Source organism: Motacilla alba, chromosome 18 (genome assembly GCF_015832195.1).
Source record: "Motacilla alba alba isolate MOTALB_02 chromosome 18, Motacilla_alba_V1.0_pri, whole genome shotgun sequence".
In the NCBI taxonomy this organism is placed as follows: domain Eukaryota; kingdom Metazoa; phylum Chordata; class Aves; order Passeriformes; family Motacillidae; genus Motacilla; species Motacilla alba.
In genome coordinates this window covers 9,993,348-10,006,376 of record NC_052033.1, presented here as the reverse complement: position 1 = coordinate 10,006,376, position 13,029 = coordinate 9,993,348, and the positions used below count along the sequence as shown (strand labels likewise).

Sequence of the window (13,029 nt, the reverse complement as noted above, 5' to 3'; positions counted from 1 at the left end):
GATAAATATCAGAGCAGTTCAGCTGTCTATTATGCGCTCTGCTAATGATGTCAACAAGTTAATTCTAATGTCAACTGAGGAGAAAATTTCCATGTGAGGACTTAGCTTGGGCTAAGAGGAAAAAAAAAAAGCTCTTTTGGTGTTAAAAAGCTCAAGGCACACAGGTTGTTTTCCGAGTCTCTGGCACTGGATAAGCCATGTAGGGATCTTCCCCCTCTGCAATGACTGAGATGGACCTAAACCACACTGAATTCACACTTGAGGAGAAGGAGAAATGTTTTTGACCATTTGGCAATGTCAGGATAAATGTTCCTGGCCATTTGGCAATGCCAGGATTCCCAGTGTCTGTCCACGAGGAAGGATGAGTGTGGCATTGGGCTTTGGCTGCTGACCCCAGGTGCTCTCTGGGCATCTCCTGCACATTTCTGCTGGCCTTGCCGGAGGTCAGGGATGCTTTGAGCTCCTCACCACCCTCTTGTTTCCAAAGCCTTTTAATTCCATTGCTTAATTCCAGCTAGGCCCCATAAAAAGGCCCCTGAATGCAGCTGTTGGTCTCTCTGGCTACACAAGATGTGAAATTACCTCCCAGTTTCCAGCTGCAGCTGCTTTCCTGCACCCAGCTCCAGGCTGGACAAACCCCAGGCACGCTCCTTCCCCCTCTCCACATCCCACCACCCATGGAGAGAAATCCAGACTGCAGGGACAGCGAGGACCAGGACTTCTGGGTGATTCTGAGGTCACCTCCCCAGCTTTCCATCCCTGACCTGAGTCTGTGGCTTTACCTTACCTTCAGAGGTGCCTTGAGGACAAAAAATCCATATTTCAGGGCACGGCAGCGGGGCTGGCTAATTCCAGCTCTGCAGGGAACGGGGACAGAGATGCCCATTGACTCATGTGGGATTTACAATGAGCCCTTATCCATTTTACATTGGCCTCCAGCAGCCATCTGAGGATAGCAGGGCCTGGCTATTAATTCCTCAGTGGGTAAACAATCAGCATCCCTCAGTAAATTAATGGAGGTAGCCAAGGCAACCCCAGCGTGGCTCCTGAGTTGCCTTCATGGGCTATTTGCAGGCTATGAAAAGAGCTGAGTGCATTTGCTCTTTTTTTTTTTTTTTGCTCCTCCATGAAGGAAAAGCTTTCCTGGACAACCAGGCAGCGAGGTTAAAGTAAACAGCCTTTCCCAGAAAGCCGACCTTGACTTTGTTATAATTGCTGCGTAAATATAATCCCACTCATCAATTAAATGCTGCTCTCCAGGGCTGGAACATTATCCATGTTCATGGGGATGGAATCCCTGTCAACTCTGCCTCCGTATTCATGGGCATTAGCCTTGGCAAGGAGAATGTGATTGCTTGAATAAATTCAGCTGCCACCTCCAGCACCCCTGGATCAGCTGACAAGCCTCAGTCAGGCTGGAAAAGGGGCTCAGAAATATGTTACCACGGAAATCCTAAATATTCAGCCCTCAGTGGGGGGTTCAGATGGGATATTTAATAAATAGAAATAGCCCAGCCCTTGCCAGCCTCAGAGCTGAGCCCTTGGTCCTACAGGTGTTAGAATCAGGAAGCTGCGTTTTTCCAAAAATGTTTGAGTAAGAAAAATTCTGACTTTTCACCAACAAATATGTTACCATGGAAATCCTAAATATTCAACAGGGGGTTGAGATGGGATATTGATAAATAGAAATAGCCCAGCCCTTGCCAACCTCAGAGCTGACCCCTTGGTCCTACCTGTGTTAGAATCAGAAAGTTGGGGTATTTTTCCTAAAGTGTTTGAGCAAGAAAAATTCTGACTTTTCACTAAGAAGTATGTTACCACAGAAATCCTAAATATTCAACAGGGGGTTGAGATGGGATATTGATAAATAGAAATAGCCCAGCCCTTGCCAACCCCAGGGCTGACCCCTTGGTCCTACAGGTGTTAGAATCAGAAAGTTGGGGTTTTCTCCCAAAAGTGTTTGAGCAAGAAAAATTCTGACTTTTCACTAACAAATATGTTACACAGAAATCATAAATATTCAGCCCTCCGTGGCGGGTGAGATGGGATATTGATGAACAGAAATAGCCCAGCCCTTGCCAGCCTCAGAGCTGACCCCTTGGTCCTACAGGTGTTAGAATCAGAAAGTTGGGTTTTTTCCAAAAATGTTTGAGTAAGAAAAATTCTGACTTGTCATGGAAATCCTAACTATTCAACTCTCAAAAGGGGGTTCAGATTAGATAGTTGATAAACAGAAATAGCCCAGCCCTTGCCAACATCAGAGCTGACCCCTTGGTCCTACTGAGCCCCTGGTCCTACCTGTTCTCAGGTGTTGCTGAGGAACAGAAAGTTGGGTTATTTTCAAAAGTGTTTGAGTAAGAAAAACTCTGAATTTTTCCCCGACATCCATAATTCCAGGTCCTGCATTCCTCTCAGATCTCTCCCAGAACCTCCTGCTGCCTATGCCCAGCCTCTGCAGGGGGTTACATGATTTTTGAGCTGTCTGGATGCAGGCGGCTGCACAGGCCAGAGGGCAGTTGCTAATTAATAAAATGCTAACGAAGGGCTCAGCAGCAGCCCTTGCCCTGGGGGTGCCCTGTCCCTGCCCAGCCTGGGGCCAGCCAGCACCTGACCCCTGGGTTTATGTCCTTGTTCTGTGTGACTGAACATTGTGAATAATCCACAGCAGCTCCGCGGCTCTGCTGTTTCCCCAGCACGGTTGCAAACGTTACAACCCCAAATACAAGCCGGGGGTGGATTTCCCTCTGGGGCAGCATCCAGCAGCTGTTCAACAACAGCCAACACCCCCCTGCAGCAGTTTAGCACCAGGGCTAACGTGTGTCCCACCTCATTAGGCCGAGGCAGTTCAGGCTGGAGAGGAATTCTTGGCCCTGTGCTGGCAAAGCAGCACAAGAGCCCAGTACTGAGGGCATGAAGAACTCCTAAAAACATAAAAACAGATAAAAACCACACAAAACAGATTAAAAAATCAGTGTTTTTCACAGGTGAGGAGAAACTGAGCTCCATGGAGCATAGTGGATATTATCCATGGACCCTAGGGTGCTGGAGTGACCCCAAAGAAGGACAATTGAGGTGGAGAAGGGTCTGGAGCCCCAGGAGGGGCTGAGGGAGCTGAGGGGGCTCAGCCTGGAGAAAAGGAGGCTCAGGTGGGACCTCCTGGCTCTGCACAGCTCCTGACAGGAGCGTGGAGAGAGGTGGGGTCTGTCTCTGCTCCCAGGTAACAAGTGATAGGACAAGAGGAAACAGCCTCAAGGAGGTTTAGGTTGGATATCAGGAAGAATTTCTTCCCAGAAAAGCTGCCCAGCCCTGCCCAGCCCTGGCACAGCTGCCCGGGGCAGTGGTGGCGTCCCCATCCCTGGAGGGATTGACAATCAGGTAGATGTGGCACCTGGGGACACGGGGCGGTGGATTTGGCCGTGTTGGGTGAATGGCTGGGCTCAGGGAGTTCAGAGGTCTTTTCCACCCTCAACGCTCCTGTAGCTCTATCCTGAAGCCAGCTTCGGGGCAGGAATGTTGTTAGAACAGCTTTTCTTCCAGCGCTGGAGTGCTGGGACACTGCTTCCCTTCGTGGGACATGACTGGGAAATAGGGACAGGAGGCGGGGTCAGGGGCAGGTGTGGGACAGGTGTGCATTGGACACGGGATGGACATGGATGGACATGGATGGACATGGATGGACATGGGATGGACATGGATGGACACGGATGGACATGGGATGGACACGGGATGGACATGGGATGGACACAGGATGGACACAGGTTGGACATGGATGGACATGGGATGGACATGGATGGACATGGGATGGACATGGGGTGGACATAGGTTGGACACGGGACGGACACAGATGGACACAGATGGATATGGGATGGGACACGGATGGATATGGGATGGGACACGGATGGACACGGATGGACACGGATGGACACGGATGGATATGGGATGGACACGGATGGACACAGATGGATATCGGATGGACACAGATGGACACGGGATGGACACAGATGGACACGGATGGACACGGATGGATATGGGATGGACAGGGACGGACACGGATGGATATGGGATGGGACACGGATGGATACGGGATGGACACGGATGGACACGGATGCATATGGGATGGACACGGGATGGACAGGGACGGACACGGCCGGGCGCGGCACGGTGCGGGCGCTCCGGCGCTATCCCTTCAGCACCACGGCGGCTCCCGAGCCCCGAGCGGGAGCGGCTCCGGCAGCGCCGAAGGGAAAGCCCCGACATCCCCCGGCCCCAGCGGGAGGAGCTCAACCCTCCGCCGTGCAGAGAGAAATAATAATAATAAAAAAAAAAACCTTCTCGCGGTTTAGGTTTCATGTGGGTTTGTGCTGGAAAACAAATTAACCTAAGAGGATTTGGGGAATTCGAGACAGCAACAAAAGACAAGGTGGAAGTGTCTGAGTTTTGAAAATGTGCCCAAGGCTCCGACTGGCAAATCCTTTCTCTGAATGCTCTTGCTAAGCCCTTCCATCAGCACTAAAAGAATACAGAAAAAGGTGATTTTTTTTTTTTTTTTTTTTTTTTTTTTCTGCAGAAAATGTTACCTGGAAATTATTTTCAGTAAAGTATTGGTTGTGCTTTCTCCTTACAAAATGTTTCTGTTCATAGAATTATATCAGAAGAAAACTTAGCAGCCACTTAATCTGTGGCTCTGATCTGGTAATTTAATAAAACCATCATTTGGTTTAAGGAAGGTTGGAATTAATTTGTCCAAGACATATCTCTTGAACATCAATAATTAATTTTGAGCTGAGACTGTTTCATAAAATCATGGAATGGTTTGGGTTGGAAGCAACTTAAAGCTCATCCCAAGAGAGAAAGAATTTCTAAACACTGGTGGAAAAGTTTGCTTAACGGCCTGGATTTCTCTTTCTCTAGTAGTTTGTCATTTACTTTTGGCAACTTTCAAGTCTTTGTGCTGAACAAAGCAAAGAATTGTTCAGAGCAAATGAAGAACTGAAAAAAAAAAATCTCCATCAAGAAGGGCTGAGAAACAGGAGCAGGGAAATGTTCTTGCCAGACAAAGAACCCTCACATCATGAGCACAGAAACTCAGCATTTCATGTGCTCCAATCCCATCTTGGTGCACTTTAAAAATCCTAATTTTTAAGATCTCTAAATGATATTTCAGTGTTGTGTATTCTGGGCATTGCAGTGCCTTCCAAAAGGGTGTGAGACAATCTTAGCTGCATCGGTAGTCTGCATTTTATTTATTTTGTGTTTCAAAACGTAAGAATAATTTAATGCTTTGTTGGTTTGGTGATGGGATCTGATTTGGGCTATCAGAGGAAGTGTTGTAAAAGCCTCAGGTGCCCTTCCTGAATATTCCAACAGTCGCTGCCTGCTCACCTTGGTGTCCTGGGACCAAGGGCAGCCTGTCCTTGTTTCCACAGCCCGAAAAGCAAACAGACACAGCTCAGGCTGCTCAATCCCTCCCTAAATACTTGAACTCTCCTGCTTTCCACCACCCCGGAGGTGCCTTGGGTGCTTCACCCTCGGATCCAGCGGGGAGTGTTCCTGGCTCTGGGTTTCCTGCAGGGATTTTTCGGAGCTCCTGTGGCAGTGCTGCCAGCAGAGGGGGAGAGCCAGAGACACAGAGCTGAGATTTCATCCAGCACCCACCCAACTCAGTGGGAATATCCTCAAAAAAAAAGCAAGAAAACCTTCCCAGCAGAGTGATATTTCCAGCTCCACAAGCCCACCTTTCCTTGCTCTTTGTTGTAAAGCATTTATCACTTTTTCTGAACAATTAAAAAAAAAAAAAAAACAGCCCTGCAAAAGGCCACATCTGGCCTCAGGAATCACAATGAAGACGGGAAAAAACCCTCCTGGGGCAGAACAAAAAGGCCCTGAGCAGCCCTGAGCAGAGGCTGCCACATGCCAGCCCTCATGCCCATAATAAATCTGCATTTGATCGTCAGTTCTAAGTCCTTAAGCACATTGTAGAAATGGGGCAAATCCTCTTTGGGAATTTACTGACTTAAAAAAAAAAAAAAGGAAAAGTAATTCCATTTATTTTAACATCATTAGATGCTGGAAAAGAAACCCTGATCATATCACAGGAAGTGTTTCTGTAATTGTCTGTGTGTTTTAAGGCTTGATTGCTGGGATACAAAGGAGTCTTGTGCCGTGGAAAATAAGCTGGAGTGGGAATAATATTTTGTGGGAAATAAGCTGGAGTGAGGAATAAAAACCAGTTCCTTTTTTTGCACTTTTTTTCCCCAAGAAAGTCTAAGCTATTTATTGTCAGGATAATGGCACTGAGCTTGGATGGGGCAGTGCTGCTGGAAAATGAGGTTTTTCTGCTCTCTGTTCCTGTGTCCATGAAGGAAAAGAAAGTGAAATCCGATGTATCCTATCATTCAGTAGCAGCAGCATGGTTTGGGGAATTTTGCTTCTGGATCTCACACCTGACTCAAAAAATCCCAAAAACCCAACTAAACCTCAACCAACCGACAAACCAAACCCCCTCCACAGCTCCAGGCCCTGTTGGAGCGGGAATTTTGCTACTAGATCTCACACCTGATCCAAAAAATCCCCAAAACCCAACTAAACCTCAACCAACCAACAAACCAAACTCCTCACAGCTCCAGGCCCTGTTGGAGCAGGAACTTTGCTGCTAGATCTCACACCTGGCCCAAAAAATCCCCAAAACCCAACTAAACCTCAACCAACCAACAAACCAAACCCCTCCACATCTCCAGGTCCTGTTGGAGTGGGAATTTTGCTGCTTGCTCCCACACGTGACTCAAAAAATCCCAAAAACCCAACTAAACCTCAACCAACCGATGAACTCAAACCCCTCCACAGCTCCAGATCCTGTTGGAGTGGGAATTTTGCTGCTAGATCTCACACCTGATCCAAAAAATCCTCAAAACCCAACTAAACCTCAACCAACCGATGAACTCAAACCCCTCCACATCTCCAGGTCCTGTTGGAGTGGGAATTTTGCTGCTGGCTCCCACACCAGCAGGGTCAGAAGTTAACTCAGGCACGAGGAGTTTGTCTGCTTTTAATATGAGCAAAACAGAATTAAGCCGCTTCTCCCTTCCCTCATTTTTCTCCAGAAGATCCCTCTGGGAAGCTCTTTTTCCACTCTTTTTCCTTAGCCACTTCAGCTGTGGAGCTGAGATGAGGCAGCTGGGCTGGCCTGAGGGATTATCCAGGGAAAGGCGTGGGCTTGTCCCTGTCCCTTCCTGAGGTGTGTGCTCTCCCCAGCAGGCAGAGCGTCCTCTCCTGAGGATTCCAGTTCTCCCTGGTCCAGTGGCTCCCTGGCTCCCTGACAAGGTCTGGATCATCAAAGCTCTCCATGCCCTTTTGATGCCATCATCTGTCTTTGCATTTCGTGGCACCCAGAACAAGCAAATTCCTTTCAAGTCCAATTTATGCTTTGTAGAATTGCCAGACTGGGGGGAAAAAAATGCTCAGGAAATGGAGAAATCTCTGGGCTCTTAACAAACATTAAACTCCTGATAAAAAACGATGACAAATTCATTCTCTGCCGACCCAGGTCACCTTTGAACAGACACAAAGTTCTTTACCACTTTGCCAATTCCCCCATTCTTTTAGAGGCCAGGTTTGTGTTTTCTTCTGGTTTTTTTTGTTTTATTTTTTGCTTGTTTATCTCTTAATCTTTGGGTAAATTGCAGCATCTGAATCTGGCCATTGTAGAAAGGAGTTCAAAGCTTCTCACTTAATTCATAGCCAAGGTTTGCATTTCCTCGAATCAGTCAACTCCTCATTTATTTTTTCTGTGGTATGATTTAGATTTTCAGGGCCACTGGGACCTCTGGTGACAATATTCCAATAAATACTAATTTATACCACCAATGCTCCCATTCATTCCAGGATTCTGCAGAGGGGGACTGAACCTCTCTGGATGTGGTGGAAGCTTTGGAAATATCCATTGGCCGCATTATCATCCCTTGAAAATGGAGCCACAATCCCTTAAACAAACAGCTGGGGCTGCTCAAAAAATCAGAGTTTTCCTCGCCAGGCAGAGGACAGAGAGGAGAACGCACCCAGGGCCCCCCAAAGGGTGAATTTGGGCTGAGATGTTCTCTGCCTTCATGGGGATCACACCTGTCCTGCAGGATTTACTCACGGAGCAAAATGGAATTCAGAGCAGCTGGAGACAGGAACGATTTGGGTTTTTTTCTAATTTTTCACACCCTGTTTCTGTTAATGTTATATCTATTATAGAATACATATTATATATATAAAAATATAGAATATATATAATATAAAAATAATATCTAACAATAAATACAATATATAAAATTAAAAAATATATTATACAATATATAATGTACAATATAATGTTTATATTTAAGTGTTCTGTATAAAATATTGTATTCTATAATATTATATATTCTATATAATTTATATTAATATTGTAGTTATATTTTATATAAAATATAGTTTTCAAAAATGCATAATATTTGTCTGATACACAACACAATGATCATCTACTTTCTGGATGTACTTTCTGCAAGTACCTGTTTAAACTTTCAGCCATCATTCCAATTTCCTTCCACACTCTACTCCAGCTAAAGTTCCATTCTATCACTTTTCACGCCAATTTATGTCACAACAAATTTAAAAAAACATATTTAGGCAAGTGAATCCTTCCCTCTGCAGATCAGTTTTGAGCCCCCACATAGCACACACATGAAATCTTATCTAAAAACAAACACTCATGGTTTAAAACCAAATACTCATGGTTTAAAACCAAATATTCGTGGTTTAAAAACGAGCATTCCCACCACACGGACCCAGCAACCAGAACAAATGTGAGATGAGTGTCCCTGTGTTTTTCTGTGCTGTGCTGAGGGAATTTGCCTCAGCCAGAAGTTTCCTGCTAGAATTCGCTTTACCCAAGAACAGAGAGAAAAAAAATCCAAGGTGCAGGAGGAATGTGAATGGCACAGCTGGACTGGGTGGGCTCAGTGAAAGGACTGATGGAAATGGAGATTTCCCCTAGTGCAGTCCTGCATCTCCACAGGGAGAAAAAGACACAAACCTTCACAGATTTCAGTATAAAACATAAAAAGATTAAAAGATAAAAATTATTAGGAGAGAAAGAACCAGTTACAGAGACAAGGCTGTTGGCGTGGAGAAAAGAGTGTACCAGGGAAGAAATGAATGAATTCACAGTGCATACTCTTTAACTCCGGACACAGATACTTCAGTTTGGGCCGAAGAGATCAGGATTTATGCAGTGATTCAATTTAAAAGTCACAATTAAGCCAAGCTGGCTGCTGCCAGGTTGTTCTGCCCCAAGAGAAGAGCAGACCCAGGAATGTGCAGCCGCTCTGCCCCGTGCAGGAAGGGAAAGGACACAAAAGGAGCTTTACCTTTGCTCAGGCTGCCACCAGGGAGATCTCTGGAGGCTCCTCTGTGTCTCCTGCCAACAGCTCCGCAGCTGTGCAGAAAAACAGGGGCTGGGTTAATAATAAAGAAAGGCAAGAGCTGTGAACTCCAAAGACTCGGGTTAAACATTGACTCAGGTCCTTGGGAGCGAGCTCTGGGGGCTGCCCGGGGCATCTTGAGGAGGGAATGGTGCCTTGAGAAGGCTGAGCTGGAGCAGAGGCTGGGCAGAGCTACAGAACAAAGCAGGGATTTATTCAAAGCATCTCCTCCATGGATCCACCTTGGGCAGCACAAGAGCCCAGCCAGGGCTGCCCCCAAGATGAACCCAAATGGTCCCAAAATGCACGAGCGCTCCCGGGGTCTCTCCCTTGGATCAGTGCTGCTCCATTTGCACCTTGCAGTTCATTGTCCAGTTCCAGCTTTAGCCCAGGCACTCCCACCCTGCTTGTTTTCCTCTCCTCAGCCCACGCTGTTTGTGCTCCTGGGCTGAGCTTTGGATCATTTGTCCTTGGTGCCCAGCTGGAGCAGGAATTGTTTTGTGTCCCTGCTCTGTGCAGAGAGCTCAGCATCCCCTGCTGTGAGCCCAGCTCCGCACACTAAAGCAGCACAGAACCTGAAACACAGAAAAGCCAAACCTGAGGCATCAGCACACCCAACCTGGTCCTCAGCAGCCTCTTCCCAGCTGGGACACACAGGGCAGGCAGCTGGGGCCACCCTGCACATCCAGGTGAGGCTTTCAAAGGCAAGAAGCAGGAAATTCTCCAGGTAATAAAAACCCTTCATCATTCAAATGGTTCTGCAAATATTTACCCATGAGATTGGATTTGGAGTTAGCCACTGATAGACAACTTCAGAATGAACAGGTTCAGATTTATAATAGAGTCTATTTTTTTTTTTCCCATAAGAAGTGTTTTGTTTCTAGATTAGCATAAGATTAAGGTAAGGACTTCCAGCCTACACAAGAAGTGCAATCTCACTTTTTGTCGAAGACACAGACCGTGTCCTTTGCTGTGCTGATGGAATTTGCCTGAGCAAGAAGTTTTCTTTGAGAATTCGCTTTACCCAAGAGCAGAGAGAAAAAAATCCAAGGTGCAGGATGACTGTAAATGGCACAGCTGGAGTGGGTGAGTTCAGTGAAAGGACTGATGGAAATCCACAACTTCCCTGAGTCCTTCCTCTCCACAGGGAGAAAATGATACCTGGAGGAAGGTGAGGGTGCAGCACAACCTTCATCCCTACCCAGGAGCTCTGCAGCATTGTGACCTTTCGGAATGCTTTCAGCTCCTGCTTTTCCCTTTTCACATCATGTTCAGGCTGTTTCTTGAGGATTAATGCAGCCACTTGAAGATGAACTTAAACCACTTGGATTTCTGGCTATGGTTCCTGCAATCCCTGCACAGGGACCGTGTCTGAAGCTTGGGTAAGAAGGGAGAAACCAAAGTCCAAAGGACTGAGCAGGAATGAGTTGGTCCAAGGTGAAATGTGTCTAAATCCAAGGTGGGTTTGTTCTTAGCTAAAAAAAGGCAGGTTTGACTCTTTTCATGCCAGCTCAGCTCTCCAGCTCTGCCCTGCCCCAGGAGAGAGGAGCTCAGCTCAGGGCAAAATGCCCTTTTCTGCCTGCCCTGGTGCCACTCTGGGTGCTGTGAGGTGACACCAGTCCCTGCCTGGGCGTTTTCACAGCCCCAGGTACACCGCAAACCCAGCCCCACTCTGGTGGTTCTGCAATACAAATTAATAACAATAACTAGACTTGACCGCTTGACAAAAAGCAAATAGCACGGAAAAAGCTGTCTTAAATCTTTCTATCCCACTTCCCCAGACCAAAAAAAATCTCCAAATGTTATTTCTTTTGGCAGCTGAAACCTAATCCTACCTTGGTTAACAAAACAGAGAGAACAGGAAGCGCTGTGAAGGAATTTTTCATTCCCTGGGACGTCTTTGATCCCACTCCCCTCCCTTTTCCTATCAGGTAATTTTCAAATCTGGACGTTTCCAGTTAGTCTACGGATCTTCTTGTTTTGTCTACTCCGGGCAAGCCTTATTTAACTTCCATTTCAGGCATGAAAATCTGCCCCGCACTGAGACTTTGCTGTTGTGTAAGCCTGAACCTGAGAACTCCAGAATCCAGGAGGGAACCCGACTAAAATTCACAATTTTTTGGGGGAAAACCAATCATGGCCCGAATCAAGGGGCATTCAAACATTGCAGAAACCCCAAATAAACCCTTTAAGCATCTTCCCCTGCAGCCACCACTTTCTGTCCCTCAGTTCAACTTCCTGACACACAGAGGGAATTTTTTTCATCATTCTCCATTTCTGAAATCTGAAATTTGCAGAGCTCCAACCAAATTAATGCCTGATTAATATTTGGGGTTCTGGAGGAATGTGTCAACCCTTATTCCAGTCCCACGTGGAATGCAAGGCTGCATCTCTGCTTTGGGCAATAAAACAATTGAATAAAATATAATTGATTAAAATGTGATTTCAAATTTATTTTAAATAAAATATAATTAAATAAAAGAATTACGACATTAATTAGAATTAATAATTAAAATATTAAAATATCCTGAAAGGGCTTAATTACCACAGAGCAGCCTCCTGCTCATAGCCAAGTCTGGAGCACTCCAGAGCAGGAGGGGACATACAAATCATAAAAATGTACCAAGATCATCTCAGGGCAGATCCCACAACAGCCCCTCTGCCTAGAAAACACACTTCTACAATAATGCAACACTTCTGTGGAAGTGAGAGTGTTTATACCTTTGTTTATATTTTTATACTCTTCATCTTCACTTTTGCTGTTACAGTTTCACTCCCTGAAGTAGAATTTCATCCTCAACCCCTCTCTTTTTTCCTGTTGAGGAGTTTCTTTGCCATTCAGTCATTCTCCCCCATTCCCACCAGTTCCCTCCTCGGTTTTTTTAAGGCTGGGAGAGAAAGGGAGATGAGAAATAAAGATGGGGCAGCTTTTTGTTGTTTTTAAGGGAAGGAGTGAGCTTGGAGAATTTTATACCCCAGCATCTCCAGGACCATCAGATCCTTCTGGGGCACAGCACCCCTGTCCTGCAGGTCCCAGGGTTCTGTGGGGTCCTGCAAATCCTTCTGTGACTCTGGGGTTTCACACAGCACAGCTGCCTGCAGGGAAAAGAATTTTAGAAAGTCATCGGGGAAAGCAAACAAACAAAAAATGCCAGTGTGGCTCCACAGATGCTAAGATTAATGGATTTTTATTTCCAATTTAGCCTTTGTGCTTTCTGATGGAAAGAGACTATTCTGGGGTGAGAGTTCTTCATTAAATAATTAAAAATAAAAAAAAAGAACAATTAATGGAGTGAAACTGGAATGCCAAAGTGTGCTGCATTGTCAGGCCCTTTTACGCAGCTCTTCCAGTAGCCCTAATAATAAAATAAAATAAAATAAAATAAAATAAAATAAAATAAATAAAATAAGAATAACAATAATAACAAAAACAACAACGAAACAACAACAAAACAACAACAACAACAACAACAACAACAACAACAACAACAATAATAATAATAATAATAATAATAATAATAATAATAATAATAATAATAATAATATTTTTGTTTGTTTTTTAAGAGTTGCAGGCTGTGTTTTTCTG

The 13,029-nt window shown here is 45.5% G+C and overlaps 1 protein-coding gene and 1 long non-coding RNA gene across 3 annotated transcripts in view; one reads left to right on the top strand and one right to left on the bottom strand.

Moving 5' to 3' along the window:
• KCNJ16 (potassium inwardly rectifying channel subfamily J member 16) overlaps nucleotides 1-10,081 on the bottom strand; it is a 38,403-nt gene extending 28,322 nt beyond the window's left edge. The window contains exons 1-2 of one of the 2 annotated variants that reach the window (XM_038157164.1): nucleotides 10,063-10,081; nucleotides 9,390-9,457 (exon numbers count right to left, since the gene is read on the bottom strand). The gene's annotated coding sequence lies outside the window, so the exon portion shown is untranslated. Of the gene's footprint in view, nucleotides 1-9,389; nucleotides 9,464-10,062 lie in introns of those variants that run through there. The other variant, XM_038157165.1, reaches the window with a different exon arrangement.
• A 119-nt stretch (nucleotides 10,082-10,200) lies between these two features.
• Nucleotides 10,201-12,788, top strand: LOC119709424. Its single transcript, XR_005259358.1, has 3 exons — nucleotides 10,201-10,825; nucleotides 11,262-11,374; nucleotides 11,464-12,788. It is a non-coding gene; the product is annotated as an uncharacterized LOC119709424 (long non-coding RNA).
• The last annotated feature ends 241 nt before the right edge of the window (nucleotides 12,789-13,029 follow it).